The sequence below is a fragment of the Mus musculus genome, chromosome 18, assembly GCF_000001635.26.
Source record: "Mus musculus strain C57BL/6J chromosome 18, GRCm38.p6 C57BL/6J".
Lineage (NCBI taxonomy): Eukaryota > Metazoa > Chordata > Mammalia > Rodentia > Muridae > Mus > Mus musculus.
The window spans coordinates 46,474,241-46,491,322 of NC_000084.6; the positions used below are offsets into that span (position 1 = coordinate 46,474,241).

A 17,082-nucleotide genomic window follows, 5' to 3' on the forward strand; every position below is an offset into this window, starting at 1 on the left:
TGAATGATGGTGTGCCCTGTGGGCTCCCAGAGAAGAGAGAACTGAGAGGAGAGAGACTGTAAGAAGAAAGGTAGAGAAAGGGGAGAGAGCAAAGCTGCTAGCGGATGCGATGTTAATCTTGGTTGTCAACTTGACAGGATTTAGAATCACAGAGAAAGCAAACTTCTGGGCCTGTCTGTGAGAGCATTTCCAGGGAGGCATGACTGAGTTAGAAAGACTCACACTGGATGTGGGCAGGACCAATTCCATGAGCTGGTGTCCTGCAGAGCCCGGCTTTCATCTCTACTTCCTGGCTATTGACAGTATGGCCAGCCACCTTAACTCCCACCCACCATGCTTTCCTCCATGACAGATTGTCCTTTCAAACCATGAGCCCTAAATTGCATCTGTCGGGCATTCTGTCACAACACTAATAAATATCACTAATATGAGACATTGGTACCAGGGACTGGGTCTGTTGCTGTGACAAGACCTGGCCCTGTGGTTAACCTTTGGGACTGATTTTTGTGAGAAATGTGGCAGAGTTTGACAGTGAAATCTAAACAAACCCTAGAATGCTTGTAAACAACACTGAATCAGCATCTGGGTGGAACTCTGGAATGGTGAGAGAAGTGTGGAGGGTGGACTTCCACTCATGAGATTTCACAAGGGATTGAGTCATTTTGAGGAACTGGCCATTTGTGTAGTATCCTGAAGCTGCATTCTGCCCATGTGGATGGTACTGGCATGAGGTTGAATGCAGAAGTAAAGGCTACTTGGTTGCAGGAAATGTCCACAGAATAGCATTCAGGTTGTAGTATGGTAAGGCTCATTACTCTGATCCAGGTCTGCAGTGAGAAAGAGCAAAAGACAAAGAAGAAAGATGATGAGGGAAGAAACACAATTTTTGAAGAGGAAGACAAAGGCAAGTGAGAAAGCAGGATTGTTAAAGAGGTTAGCATCAGTAGCTCTCTGCACTGGTACAATAGAAAAGATGGAGAGAAACGGACATGCTTAAACTCACTACAGCTACAACAGCATGGGAGCAGATGACGTTTGGAGCAGATGACAAGGGAGTGTGGCAGCACTATTCACATAACAGTCAGTTTTCGGGCATCTGAAATAAGCATGGGGGGGGGGCTCATAGAGGTTTGCACCAAGCTGTCGAGGCCAGTCAATATGTAACAGGTTCCCAGCAAAGAGGTCCTGAAAAGCCATTGCATGAAACTGAGAAAACAGAGCCAGGATATTGGAGCTGCCAACACCATGGGACATCTACTAAGGAAAGCTGCAGACACCATGGCTTCACCTGAGAGAGAGGTCACTCAGGCAGTAGGCAGCATGGCTGGAGGATTTGGCTGCTCATATGCAGTCATATGTTGCCTGACAAGCTCCAAGTGCCAGATATGGAGCTGTGGGGGCTAGGGGGTGTCCCCCCCCCCCCGCAGGGTTTTGTCTGATTTTTTCTTTGCTCTACTCCAACTCTTCCACTATGGAATATGACTATTTACTCTGTGTTATGGTATACTTGATTTTTATTTTAAGGGGCTCACATTTAAGATACCACCATCAATCTTGGGACTTCTGAAGTGTTGAAACTCTGGGAACTTTGTAGTCAGACTGGACTTTGCCTTATGAGATGGCCCTGAGTAGAGTTCCAGGAGTAGACTGTAATGACTTAAAGGTGGCGTTGGTGGTGCCAGGTTGACATTGTGATGATTAATCTTGATCTTCTACGTGACTTAGAAGGATTTAGAAGCACCTTGTGACATTCCCGAGGTGGCTGATTGAGCTCCCAGCCATCCTCTTTTGTGGGTGGCACTGTTCTGTAGGTTTCAGTCTCGGATGGAATAAGGAGGAGAAGGTGAGGGACCAGCACGCATCACTCTCTGCTTCCTAACTGCAGATGAGCTGTGACCATGCACTCGACACTCCCATTAGCTCGCCTTCCCCTCGGCGATGAACTGGACCTTCAACTATGAGTCAAAATAAACCCATGTCCCCTCAAGTTGCTCTTGCAAGTATTGTGTCACAGCAATAAGAAAAATAACTAATACAGTGGTGTTTGTAAGAGAAGACTCTATGGGATCGCCAAGATGACTCAGTGGTACAGGGGCTTGTTGCCGGATGACCTGGGTCCAATCCCTGGAACCCATATGGCAGAAAGAGAGAAGTGACGTCCACAGGTTGTCTTCTAGACTCCACACTAACACACAAACACACACACACAGAATAAATAAGTAAATGCTATAATAAAATTGTTAAAGAGCCCATGGAGTCACAAAGCATCAAACTGATGGCTCAAATTTGGTGGCTCTGCCCCTATCTGTGTGAGCACTACAGACGATTTCCACTGAGTCCTCTTTTCCACGCAGTGGAAGGCCATCTAGAGTGTGCGTGAAAACCAAATCAAGCCACAGAGTAAATGCTCAGGAAATCTGGTAACCCTGGCTCAACAACCAGCACAGAAGCCAGTCAAGCGGCACTGCCAATGGTCCCATCTACGCTGGGAGGGTGAACGCAGGTCTGTGGGTGCTGCCTCTCAGAGCCGTTTCTTTCCCACCCTGTAAGAGCAAGGGAAAACTCGAGGGCCGCTGTGGAGACAAAGGCGATCCCTGCTCTTACACAGGAGTTACATCGTCTTGCAGAAGTTAATAAAGCACCCTTGCACGTTAGTTTTCTCACCTGCAAGATGGAGCAATAGCTCATTAAGTTATGAAGAATAAACAAGCTACTTCAGAGCCTGTGGGTAAGCTGTGTGTGAGTCAAGGTCAACGACTGTTGACAGCTTCCTGTTTTCATCATACAGACGCAGTAGCTCTCTTCCGCTTCTTACTCACTGCAAAGGTCACTACTCGACCAACAGCAAAAAACCTGGGGACAAGTCACGGTCCAGGCCTTGGAAGCCACATTTCCTTTGAGTAGCATGAATGTCCCACAATTCCCTCCAGGGATGACTGGCTCCAAACACCAGGTTCTGAAGGGACAAACCCAACCTGTACTGCCAAGATCCTAAGACACTTCCTGACTCTTATGATCTGAATTATGATCTGTCTCTTGCTGCCCAAGCTTCCTTGGTTTTTTGCCCACAACTTTCCCATTCTGTCATTCTTTGCCTTAATCTCTGTGATCTGTTTTCCCAGAAATTAACCACTGTCAATAATCTCTTAAGAGTGCTTCAAATGTCTATCACAAAACAGTGACAAGCATGCAAGCCTTTTCTTTACATGTTCTTACATAGCCCACGGGGACTGGGGCTGAACTGGCAAAGGTAAGATGCTAAACAATTAGAGACTATTGAAAAGCGTGTATTTAAAAAGGTATTTGCTAAAGCAGAATACTGACTACTAACACTTTCTCAGCCCCAGTCCTAACCCCATTTCAAACGACAAGGACTTTCCCTGAACACTGCTCAGAACCCACAGGTTCCCTCTACTCACCATGCTTCCTCCAAAACATGCACACAGCCTACCTGAGGGCCCCCAAATGCAAGCAGTCGTCCCTCTCACCAGGCCAGGGCCACAAGGGCAGGAAACCCCAGGATTCTAGGCACGTAGAAGGGTGAGCGTGTGTTCTGGGTGGGCAAAGGTGAAGTCACAGATCAATGTGGCAACCAATACCACTTTCTTCTAACTCTGAGATAACTGTTTCTCCTAACCCTGTCTGTGGAGTCAGGAATCCAAGTGGCCAAGAAGCAAAAAGATGTCATGTGCTTATTGGAGTAGCAACGTGGGACAAGTCACAAGAAGGAGCCTGCCAAGGAAAGGGAAGATTCAAGGTATGGTCAATGTGAACAAGGACCATATGAAACAGAAATGGAAATCTATGTGCTCCCAAAGAATTCACATTACTATTCTTTTAACTGAATACTACTATAACAGCAAAAATTGAAAATTGCAGGAAACTGTTGATGATCTGAAATTCTCTGGGTAAATGCTTTGTTTTTGTGCTAGAGATTGAACCCAGAGCCGCATACATTGTAACTACATGCTCTACGGCTGAGCAACAGCCCTCGCTCCAAGTGCATGCATTTTTTAACTAGTAAGCAGGACGAATAGGACCCATGCTTCATGAAGACCCAAATCCTTCAAGACGGTTTGAATATTTCTTTTAAAAGATGGGCTTTTTTAATTGTTAAAAACATGAATGAGGATTTAAAAGGCACTTGGTGCTTAGCCCAAGGACATAAAGAATGCTTTCAGAAAATCGTGGTGCTAACAGACATGGATCACCACACTCACTCCCAGGGCCCTGATTATTGAGGTTTCTAGCAATGGCCGTGTTAAGAACAAGTATTGAATTTTGAGTTCAGTGTTAGTCCCTTTTCTCAAGAGAAACCTACCCTGGTCCATCAGCCCACAGAAGGAAAATAAGGACAGGAGAAAAGAAGCGATGAAGATAAGGGTGGGCTTTCCTTGCTAGGAACTTGAGAAGGGGAACTTGAGAAGGGATGTATTTCACATCCACTCGCTAAAGAGCATCCAATTTAGCAAGAACAGCTCAGAGAGGCACTCATCCTTATTCTCTCTCTGCCTTCCAAGCTCCTGCCTCAATATCAGGTGCTGAGACAGGGGGAGGGCTGACAATGGCGGCATGGGGGGGGAGGGTTCGGGAAGGGGGCGGTGTTCAAATCCCAGACTGGCTTCTAACCTCGCTTCTATTGGGGTCAACCCAATTTCTCATATGACCTATACACACTGGTGCTCAAGTTAATTTGTAAGACTGGCCTACATTTTCCTTTAGAGGGCAACTATTTGAAGACACTTCGTCATCAGGGCACAGTCTTTTCTAAGCCAGGCCTGTTTCTTCTAATTAAGGAACGCTGAATGCAGGAAGAAGCCAGGAGGGCAGTCTCTCACTCGCTCTATGGTTTCATTTGTCCAAGGACCATGGAGATTCAAGGAAGAAAAAAAAAAAAGATAAAAAAGGCTGGCTGGCATCACTGTTGGGCTTGTTGGGAAACATCTGAACATGGAGCCTGACCCAGAAACAAGGTTTCCACAACCAAACTGTGTTCTCTCACCTAAAACAAGTCTCTGGCTCTCCCCTCTCCCAAAGTGTCCCCGGAGCCACAAAAATCTCAACTCACATATTCCAGAATATCCCCTCCCTTGGCAGAGTGTGGACCAGATCGGTCTAATTCTGGATCTAACAGTTGGCATGCAACTATATTTATATGGGCCTAGGAGGAGAATAATTTATTTATGGGGAAATTAAGGTCACAGCCATACAAACAAGCTCCCACAAATCAGGAATTAGCTCGGCTCCCCCAGGAACCATGAGATCTCTGCTGTCATTTATAATGTGGAACTTATTGTATAAAAGCAAGGCAAACACCAGGCACCTCTACTGCCTGAAGATGGATCTGGAGTCCACTTTCCAACATTCATCCCAAATGCTATAAGCATTTTAATTTTAGTATTCAAAATGATTCAGGCAGGTTTTTTTTTTTCCTGAAAAACCATGAAATTATATTGATGCTAAAGTTCAGGCTGAGAGTATTTTTACTTCTGTTTTGTTTTGTTTCTGCCAGAGATATAGACTGGAGTAGAAGGCGAGTCTACATGATGGCTTATTTTGTGTCATGGATTTTCTAAAATAGAGGAAAGCATGCCTTATGCTTAAATGAGGGACGAAACAAAAATAAACAAGATTGTTCACAGTAAGGCCCTGTTATCCTATGGGCTCTGCCCCTATTCCTCTGTGCTGATTCAGCATTATCTCTAACTTCTTTGTTTCCCAGCCTAATTAGAGTATCTCTCCACCCCCAACACAGAGACTTTATACAACGCAAATACAATACGCATAGTATGTGCTGCTCCCAACTATTAAAAAACGTATCCCCAGCCGGGCGTGGTGGCGCACGTCTTTAATCTCAGCACTTGGGAGGCAGAGGCAGGCGAATTTCTGAGTTCAAGGCCAGCCTGGTCTACAGAGCGAGTTCCAGGACAGCCAGGACTACACAGAGAAACCCTGTCTCGAAAAACAAAACAAAAAAAAAAAACGTATCTCCTGTAACCTTGGTGGGTGTCATGTTGCTTTCTTCAGCTTCTTCTTTGTGACGGTGATGTAAAAATTCTACAGCCTACAACTAAAATGTAGTTGATGCGTTTGTAAAAAGATAAAGGGAGGAGGAATAGAGTAGAGGCTGGCCATGAGCATGTGGAGAGAGAGAGGGGAACGGAATGGGGAGAGGGGGGAAGAGAATGGGAAGAGAGGGGGGAAAGGAAGAACAAGAGCAAGAGAGGAGCAAAAGAGAGAGGAGGGGGCAAGCAGCCCCTTTTATAGTGAGTCAGGCATACCTGGCTGTTGCCAGGTAACTGTGAGGCAGAGCTTAGACAGAATGGTAACAGGAGTCTTGTAGCTTTTTTTTTACTCTTCATTTTATTATTCTCAAGTCAAACACTTTGGAGTTACCTGTGAGTAATTCTACGTCTCCTTTTACTGCCCCACACCAGTATCTTCAGTGGGTCCTGGCACAGGTACTTAAGCATAATTTCTAAAACAGGTACTGCCACCATCAAACCCATTGAGCAGAGAAGCAATGGATGGCTGATAATGACCCCTTAGCATCCACCCTAAACGTGTATTCAGGCACACTTAGCCCAGGCTTCTCAGCACTGCACCACCCGTGTGGGTTTCATGCTGTGTAAGATGCACGTGTTCATTTAGTTGTGTGTTGCTGAGGGAATATCTAAGTCATTGCTTTATTCCCCAGCATCGAGAAGAGAACCTGCTATATAACAGGGAATCACTAAATGTGTGACTAATGACTTCTGGAAATGTAAAAAAAAAACAAAAACAAAAAACAAACCAAAACCCTAGATTTCTTAAAAATGTTAGATTCTTCTAGAAGAAAGAACTCCTGTAGGCAGTAGATGATAGATAGCCTAGGCTTGGGCAGGGAGGGGCACATAATGACCGCCAGAACTACTGAGGTCACTGCTGTAGCAAGAAAGCCATTAGAGACAATAGGTGTATGAGTGACAATGGATACAAAGCCACAGAAATGGCCACTCTAGCTAGTCTGTTGGCCACTTCCAGACCAATGGAATTCTATCTAAAAGAGTGATCAAAGGAAAATAAAAGAATTTACTGAGGTTTTTTTGGTTAAGTTAATAATTTTCAGTTTAAAGACCACCTTCTCCCTCCTTTTCTCTGAATGTGTGTCCTTCTTGTGTTCTTTTTCTTTATTGTTGTTTTGAAACAGAGTCTCACTATGTAGCCCTGGATAACCCATAGGTCCACATAGTCTAGGCTGGCTTCCAACACACACACACACACACACACACACACACACACACACACACACACACCTGTCTGCTTCTGCTGGGATTTAAGGTTTGTGTTAGCACACTTGCTTCAGAATATTTCCTTAGTGTAGGGAGTGGAGGCCTTGAGTGTGTTAAGGCTTGAGAGTGTGTGTGTGTGTGTGTGTGTGTGTGACATCTGTGACAATACCTTTTAAAAAGAGAACAACTTACTTCTAAACAATATGCCCTATATAGATAGAATTCATTTACAATTACCCCTTTATTATATATTTATAGTTTATTAAGTATAGGGTAGTTTTTAATTATATTTTCCTTTTATTGAAAAATAGATTCTTTTCTCACATATATTCAGATCATAGTTTCCCCTCCCTCTGCTCCTCCCGGTTCCTTCCCACCTCCCTTCCCATCTAATGCACTCCCTTTATATCTCTCATTAGAAGAGAAGAGGCCTCTAAGAGATAATAATAAAATATAACAAGATAAAGTATTAGAAGATGAAAACTATCACGGGGAAGATGTACAAGACAAACCAACCGAAGGAAAAGAACCCAAGAACAGGCACAGGAATCAGAGGTTCCCCAGTTCCCACGCTCATGGCCCCATAAAATCACCTACCCAGAAGCCATGAGCACAGAGAGCCTGACACGGAGCTGTGCAGGTCCTGTGTGTGCTGCCTCAGTCTCTGAGTTCAGATGAGCTTTGCTCCTGTTGATTTAGAGGCTTTGGTTATGTGGTGTCTTTCATCTTTTCTGGCTCTTATACTCTTTCTGCCTTCTCTTCTGAGGGGCTCCCTGAGAGGAAGGATTTTGTGGAGACATCCTGCTTAGTGTTTCAGGGTGTCCCATACTCTGAGTAGTGTCTGGCTGTGGATCTCTACATTTGTTCTCATCTGCTGTAGGACAAGTTTCTCTAATGATGGCTGAGCAACGCACTGATCTAAATATAGCAGAATGTCATTAAAGTAATTTTATCAGTATGGTTTTTTTTTGGGGGGGGAAGGGTTGTTTTATTTGTTTTTTTCCAATAGTATTTGATTTTACTCTAAGTCCCTAGGCTATCTAGTGTCTGGTTCTTCGCCCAAGAACACGAGTCTATCTGATACACTATTTCTTCTCATGAAGCTGACCACTGAGTGGACACTGCTTAGTGACAAATGATGGTTCAAACACCCCCAAAAGCCCAAGGATTCTTGGAAATATTAAGGAAAGAGTTTATCCTCTGAAGAAAGAAATGTGGCCGCCGTGTTCATGTGAAGTTTGGTTTTCTGTGAGGGAAGAGGGAGCTAAAATTCGAAGGGAGCTCACTGCTTTACAGAGAAAGCCCCCGTGCACGCAGTGGCTAGTGTGTGCTGAAAACCTTCGTTCAGCTGCACCCCCAATTCCTTAACAAAATCCAAATAGCCAAAAATATGATCTGTGTATGTTGACGTAACCAGTTCTCTCCTTGACTAAAAAGACACTTAAATGTCACGGCCATTGCCTTTTCTAAGAAAACAAATCAGAACAAAAGACGCTCTGTTTAAGTGTTTGCAACATCTAATGTCTTCATCCATCCACTGTCAATACTAACAAAATACCATAGGCCGGCTGGCCTGAGCAAACAAAATATGTTTCTCGTGGGTTCTGCAGGCTGGAGGTCTAGGCACAGATAGAGTGGTAAGACCTGAGGACCCATGGGCTAGTTCATCGACTACTGCCCTCTTACTGTGTCCCCAAAGGTAGGCCAGGGGAGTTCTCTGGGGTCTGTTTCACAATGGAACTAACGCCATTCATCGCGGGCCACACTCCTGACTTACTCCCGACCCCACCTCCCATTACCATCCCAGTAGGACCAGGTTTCAAATTATGAAGTTTAGGAATTTGGCACACAAATGTTCAGTCTACAGTAGCAGGATAAGACAAAAGATCCCGTGATGACTAGAGGTGTTCTGTGTGGTAGAGTGTGCCCCCTGTGCAACTACTACTGTTAAGTGTTTCACTTATAAAAGTGATAAGCAAGGCTCTAAAGAGACTGGAGCAAGCCCTACACTAAACATTTTCTCGGATTAACATCTTTATTCTTTCCTAGGACTTGTGGTCAATTTCCAGTCAAGGATTTATTATTATTTTATTTATTTTATTTTTTTAAGACAAGGTATCCTTAAGTAGTTCTGACTGGCCTGAAACTCAATATGTAAACCAGACTAGACTCAAAATCAGAGATCTACCTGACTGAATCTCCCAAGTGCCAGGATTAAGACCACCCTCAGTTACCAATCAGATTCTTTAGAGCCTTGTGCTGAGACCTCCTTCTCTGCCAACACTAAAGACATTATCTGTGGTGACCTCCAAGATGTGAGTTTTATTCATAAACGCGTTTTTAGTCACTCTTGTTCATCACTGCCTTGTTACAGCTTAGTCATGTTCATAAAAATGTTAGCAATAGGACAAAGTTGGGTTTTGCAGTTACAGAGTACAAAGGGGTGTGTCACCAAGGGATGGAATTAGAATCAATTCGAGTAGTCATTCCAAATTCAGTGCCCCAGGGCAGACTGAAGCTGGTATTTGCATAGGTATTTGGAATTGGGCCACAGCCCTCTCTCCTCATAGCTATTTATGTCTACTGACCTAGATGGTGGGGAAGGACAGGAACACACCAGAAGTGAGGTTCAGACACGAACAGGCTGGCAATCTTCAGGGCTCTGACAGGGGCCAGGAAATGGGCTCACGGGGCTTCCAGTACCACTTGACATCAACTGGGTACATCACGTAGCAAGACTTCAGTATCAACGTGGTTTCTGAAGAACATTTAAATCCATCCTGATTCAGCTGCCAAGGGACAGAGCTGCACCCCTTAGGCATAGGGTTGGTAAAGCTGCACTCAAACTGTGCAGCGCTCCAGAATCCACGTGAATGAAATTATTTTTTATTTCTTATTATTTATTACTTGATATGTGGTACCAGAGCCTTGAACATGCTGAGTAAGCCCTTCAGCACTGAGCTAAATCAACAGAACTCACTTTCACCCATCAGAAAGGATGATGAGATGATCTCTCTCTCTCTCTCTCTCTCTCTTTCTCTCTCTCTCTCTCTCTCTCTCTCTGGAGAAAGAAAGTCATACATAATTTTTTTTTAACTTGGCCCTGAATTCACTATGTGGAGGAGGGTAACCTTGAACTCCTGATTCTTCTATCTCTGCTTCCTGAGTGCTAGAATAATATAAAATTTTTAGTTATAATAAAACAGTAAGTTCCCTAGAACGGGCAGCATCTAAGCAGAGAATGAACATACAAGACTGTGGTCCAGCCAACCTTCAGGGTCCCTCCTAGGGTTCTAGGCTTTCTAGCTACAAAGCTTCTACTTGGCCAGCTTTGTTCAGTCCACATGACTCTAAGAGGCTCTTAAGGACACTCCAAAAGTTGTGAGAGGTCTTTTTAAAGTGTTCGGGCTGTTGAAGGGTGCCTGTTGAAAGAATAAAAGGAGTTGATAGTACCTGACCATGCCACCTCTATCTTCAACACACAAGGTTTCTCTTCTAGTTCAGAACAGCTTCCTTCCAGGGTCTCAGTGTCACACATCCCTTGCCTTTCTCTGCCCATACACTCTGCTACTCTCCCTTCCTTCTGTTCTAGAAACCCAGGCCAGGCCAGGCCTTCGCCTTTACTATAGATACCCTCTGCAAGAACCATTCTGTCTTCAAATCTCTCACACAGCATGTCTCAGTTTCTTTAATTTTTTTTTAAGTTTAAATCTTTTCAAAATGATCTAATTAAAGCAAACTTTCCACACAGGTTTGCCTTGCAGAATGACACATTTTAAAAATAGAAGAGCCGGGCACTGGGGGGACGCACGCCTTTAATCCCAGCACTCGTGAGGCAGAGGTAGGCGGATTTCTGAGTTCGAGGCCAGCCTGGTCTACAGCCAGGGCTACACAGAGAAGCCTTGTCTTAAAAAGCCAAACAAACAAACAAACAAACAAACAAACAAATAAAAAAGGAGTTCCTCCTAGCCAAATGGATGGACCTGGAGGGCATCATCCTGAGTGAGGTAACACATTCACAAAGGAACTCACACAATATGTACTCACTGACAAGTGGATATTAGCCCCAAACCTAGGATACCCAAGATATAAGATACAATTTGCTAAACACATGAAACTCAAGAAGAATGAAGACTGAAGTGTGGACACTATGCCCCTCCTTAGAATTGGGAACAAAACACCCATGGAAGGAGTTACAGAGACAAAGTTTGGAGCTGAGATGAAAGGATGGACCATGTAGAGACTGCCATATCCAGGGATCCACCCCATAATCAGCATCCAAATGCTGACACCATTGCATACACTAGCAAGCCTTTGTTGCAAGGACCATGATATAGCTGTCTCTTGTGAGACTATGCCGGGGCCTAGCAAACACAGAAGTGGATGCTCACAGTCAGCTAATGGATGGATCACAGGGCTCCCAATGGAGGAGCTAGAGACAGTACCCAAGGAGCTAAAGGGATCTGCAACCCTATAGGTGGAACAACATTATGAACTAACCAGTACCCCGGAGCTCTTGACTCTAGCTGCATATGTATCAAAAGATGGCCTAGTCGGTCATCACTGGAAAGAGAAGCCCATTGGACACGCAAACTTTATATGCCCCAGTACAGGGGAACGCCAGGGCCAAAAAGGGGGAGTGGGTGGGTAGGGGAGTGGGGGTGGGTGGGTATGGGGGACTTTTGGTATAGCATTGGAAATGTAAATGAGCTAAATACCTAATAAAAAATGGAAAAAAAAAAAGGAGTTCCTTTCCTTCCCACATCTTCAGAATAAACGCTCCTCATTCCCCACATGTTGGCTGCTAGGACAAGCCTAATGCATGCTCTGTCCAGCAAGCATGTCTACATATCCTAGTCCTCTCAATGTGCCTTCTAAGCCTGAGCCAGGATATTGTAAACTCTCTTAGTAGACATACAGAACAGAATGATAATGGATCATGAGCGAATGCAAGGCCAGAAAGGATAGCACAAGCCGAATGTGGACCTGTAAGGCACAGAGCTATGGCTTTAGGACAATATATAAAGACAGCTTGGAACATAGAACATTATTGTTTCAAATAGCAACAATCTCTCCATGAAAGTCCTATTTCCAAATACACAGATGCTTGATACAATTACCCTGAAGTCATTGCTAGAATTAGATATCTTATATATTAACTTCCTAACACTGATAATATATAACTATGTGATAAATACAAAATTATGTTTACACAGTAGCTCAGCTCAAGGCTGGGGGCAGACTGCTGACTGTAGGACACTCGCCCTGGCGAGTTCTGTCCCCTTTTCCTTTACAGTAGTTTCTTGGTGCACATGTCACATAGTTAGTTTGCAGTCTTGCTCTTCATAATCAGCCCCTACTTTATGGTTTAACACTGGGCCTCTGTACAGTGGATAGCTACCAGTCAGACACTGCTATCATCTTCCCCTGGAGCACTGCTGTCATGTCAGGAAGAAACGTTTTCCACTCTATAGGTTCCTCAGTGTTTCTCCCATGACTCTAACAGGCCCACCTTTTATTGTGAGATTGACTTCTGTGTTCCATGTGAACCAACAAACACTTATTTAAGCGTCTTTTAAAAATCTTTCATGATTTACAATTTTGCACTTTCAAAGGCAAAATCAAAATAATTTAAATGACACATTTTTAAGTCTTCAACTTTTAGTATTCTTAGTTCTGTTATACACTGCTGGTTACTGCTGCTGTGTTCCAGAGAGGCACGTTTTTATTTTACACTATTAATAAAATGACATCTGGGGCTAGAGAGATGGCTCAGTGGTTAGGGGCACTTGCTGCTCTTGCAGAGGACTCGGGTTTGGTTCCAGCACCCACATGGCAGCTCACGACAGTCTGGAACTCTAGCTCTAAGGAATCCATCTTCTGGCCTCCTCTGGCATGTGGTGCACAGACATACACTGAGCTAGATGCCAACGCAAATAAAAATAAATCAATAAAGAAGAGCGACACCTGTTTAGCATCCCTGGTTTCATCTCCTCTCCCTTTTTTGCACTCAATCCTTTAGGAGTTCCTGATAACCATCAGCCTCTGCCCTTGTACTTCGCTTCAGTCTTGCTAGCATTCCTAGAGTCCGTCTACTTCATTTTCTGTATGGAACATTGTAAGCCTCTCCTGGGGTTCCCCAGCTCATTCGCAACCACGCGCCCTAAAGCCTGTGGTTGGCCTTGTCTTCCAATAACACAGAGCACGCTGCTTTCAGCTCAGGTCTCCTCACGGGCCACCACAATAAAATCCACTCTTCCAAATGGCCAGCAAGAGCCTTTCCCCCTCTTGAGCTGTGTTCTTCTGATTCCGGAGCCAACAGAGTGGAACCTACCTTAGGGCTCTTCTACTGTGCCCGCTGCCCACACGCAGCCTACATGAGGCTGCACAGCCTGCTTCTGCCTACCTCCTTCAGGTCTGTTTAAGTGGCAGGTCACTAGAGAGCCATCAGTGACTCATCACCCTTCCCTACTCACTCTGCATCCCTCTCCACAGATCCCCCAGCTGAGAGTGGCTATGTCTCTCTTCCATGCAAGAGCAGGCTCCATCAGAACAAAAATTTGTCCTAATTGCTGTTGAGTCTTTATTTCCTACAATGCTGCCTATCACAGAATAGCCTCAATTAATTCTTGTTAAAAGAATGAATCTTACTTCTAAATACAGCGTTGATTGCCACAAGCTATTTATAAAGCCAGCTACATAAGTTATTTTTTGTTCACTGGTGTTGTGCCTACACGTGTGGGGGGTTGGATCATCTAGAACAATAGTTACAGTTGGGAGCTGCCATGTGGGTGCTGGAACTTGAACCCAGGTCCTCTGGAAGAACAGCCAGTGTTAACCTCTGAGCTATCTCTCCAGCCTCAAACGCAAGCTATCATAATGGGGAAAGCTGATGTAAGACTTGAAAGGCAGGAAGCAAGTGGGGGCTGAACAGCAGAGAAGTGGGAGCTCTGGGATCCCAACTTTCAGCAAGCAGTCCCCATCATGGTGCTAGACCGCAAGCTTTCGGTTCCTTTCTACATCTTTGGCGATACTGCTATTCAACTGAAGATATAGTATCTTTAAGTGTAAATACAAACAAAAACAAAACATAAAAAAAGAAGGAAAGTAGAAAGAGAGGCTCTCTCGGTCTGCATGGATGTTTCAGAATCTGCCGCATCTCTCTGCAGTGGTCTGACTGGACCCCTCGTCTGGCCTGACAATGAAGGTGGATGCCTGGTAAATGAAGCCTTCAGAACGCTGCATTTGGGCTCAGGAAATACAGGCTTGAAGCTATGAGGGCAGGTACTTGTAGCCTTGTAACTTTGATTACATTTTTAACGATCTCACTTGCTCAATCTGAAAGGGGATATCACACACGAGTTATGGTAGACAGTCCTCAAGATATGGCTGGTACAGGGCTTAGTCTGTTGCTTATACAGAAACACTCGCAGCGCGTGCATTTCCTTCCAGCCTTCAGACTCTGTAGCTCTTTGCTTTGGAGCTCCCAAACACTAAAGAATGTTGCACGGTGTATGTGATTCTACAGCCAATGCACAGGCTCACAATCGGATAAGCTATGTCTAACCAACAAGAGACGCCCTGGCCACTAACAGCCTTAGTTTTTGAAAGCACTTTGCCTCCGCTGCATTTCCTTGTCTGCGCTGTGATGAATGACAAGCTGCTCTCCTCAGAATGGATCAGGAAGCCTGTTTCTTAGCAACACCCTTCCCACAAGCAATAGGAGACAGAACATAATTCCCTTTGGGCATTAGGAGTCTGCTCATAATACTGTACATGTGGCCAATTTTCCCTTAGATGCAGAATTTGAAATCAGTTCTCTACTTATCAGAGAGAACACAATTAAGACCCTTCAAATGACAGCCTTTGACAACATTAACTCATTTCGTACTCCAGGTTATGTTGTTTTGAGAGCCATTTTTAACAGATATTGCGGAATCTTGATAGCATCTCATGGCCTTGACTGTCATGATTCAAAAATTAAGGATGGGGCTTTTCTAATTCGAAGCTATCTCCTCCTACCACCTCACTAGTTCATTTTTCAAAGAAAGCATATCAATTACTTGTTTCAAATACCAGCTGTATTCTTCAGTTTGATATTCTAAACTACAGAAAGAATTTCATGTTTTTCCAAGTATCAAATGAGCTCATTGTAAATGTAAGGCCCATTTAAAAGTAAAGAGCCAAAGAATTCTAGCATCTAAAATATTTTAATGATCTATTCTTCCACCAGCCATTACACTTAAGACATTGTGTGCAGGTCCTCTGCTTAGCTATGCTATTTATACCTCATAAAACTCTTAAGCCTCCTCGACTTGGAATTCAGACTTCAAGGTCATGCACTAGGAGACAAGGAACCAATGGCGTTGTATTTGTTTTCTGATACTTTATCCATTCCTGACCTTAAAATTTTGGTGGTGCTTTCAGCTCGTCACCTTCTTTGGTATAGTTTGTAGATTGTGACTAAACAAATGGTTAAGTTACCCAGAAATTTGAGCTTCTAGAAAAGACATCTTTTAGTAGTTCTCCAAGAGAACTTGAGCATATCCAAAATGAACACTTACCCCTTTCATGCTCTATTGTATATTTTCGAAGACAGGTTGAAAGCGTTCAATGAAGTAAAAATGAGCTTATGAGCCAGGGAGTGGTGGCACACGCCTTTAATCCCAGCGTTTCTTAAACCAACCAGGGCCAAACTACTTTTCAGCTATTTGATAATCAGAGCAATTGACCATACCTTCTTCATGACTGCAACTCCATCGTGCCCTGCCCCTGTGGGTTGCTAGGCAACTAGCAAGCAAAACAGATATGGTCACAATTATTTAAAGTGTGTTCCCATCTGGTGGGTCTAAATTTTCTAGACACCTGTCACTCAATGGCTTTCAATTTCTATGACTAAAAGTAGTCTTGCCATTATGAATTAAGAGCCTCAACAGCATGAGTGTCCCAGGAAATGCAGCCTGTACTGCTGCTGGCTCGACCCAATATTACACTTTACCATTAGATCTATGTGAAATAGTGGCTTCAGAAGGCGCTACTCCTATCTGCATACAGGATAAATATATATACACATGTACTTATATTTGCTTATGCATTAAATGGAGTGTATTGGGGTCAATGTATAAGATAGCTTATGCTAGGACATACTTAAGACATGCCTTTTCTTCTAGTTGCTTTACAACATTAACTCACTGATAGAGAAATAACATTACCTTAATGTCTTTTACCTTCATAAGCAGTAGGAATAAAAGATTTAAAAGTACACTTTGTACTGAAAACAGGCATGAGTGAGTTTTTCTAACACATAAAAGGAAAAAACAATATGCAAATTTCCTCCTCCCTCCTACCTGGGCCCTCCAGGAAGGTCTAGTTGGGGTAGATCTCCATCAGTGACCATAAAATGCAGACAAGTTCTGTGTTTCAAAAGGTTTTCAGTTTCAAATACTGGCCTCAGATACTCCAAGCAACTTTGTTTTCTGTTATGACAAAGGACAAACAATGCCAGGCGGTGGTGGCGCATGCCTTTAATCCCAGCACTTGGGAGGCAGAGGCAGGCGGATTTCTGAGTTCGAGGCCAGCCTGGTCTACAGAGTGAGTTCCAGGACAGCCAGGGCTACACAGAGAAACCCTGTCTCGAAAAACAAACAAACAAAAAAACCAAACAAAACAGAGGACAAACAATAATCATATTTAGAACTGAATACCCAAGGCCATGCATTCTCAACACAATTATGATTTAACACTTTTATGTTCACAAACTAGAACTGAATTCTATTGAGAATTTCAGTATAAAAATGGCCTCCAGTCAGCC

At 43.9% G+C, this 17,082-nt stretch overlaps 1 non-coding gene across 1 annotated transcript in view; it reads right to left on the bottom strand.

Moving 5' to 3' along the window:
- The window catches only part of Gm4107, a 139,603-nt gene extending 122,795 nt beyond the window's left edge, over positions 1-16,808 (bottom strand). The window contains exon 1 of the transcript XR_001782500.1: positions 15,836-16,808. This is a non-coding gene — a transcript (predicted gene 4107). The remainder of the gene's footprint in view (positions 1-15,835) is intronic.
- Between the last annotated feature and the right edge of the window lie 274 nt (positions 16,809-17,082).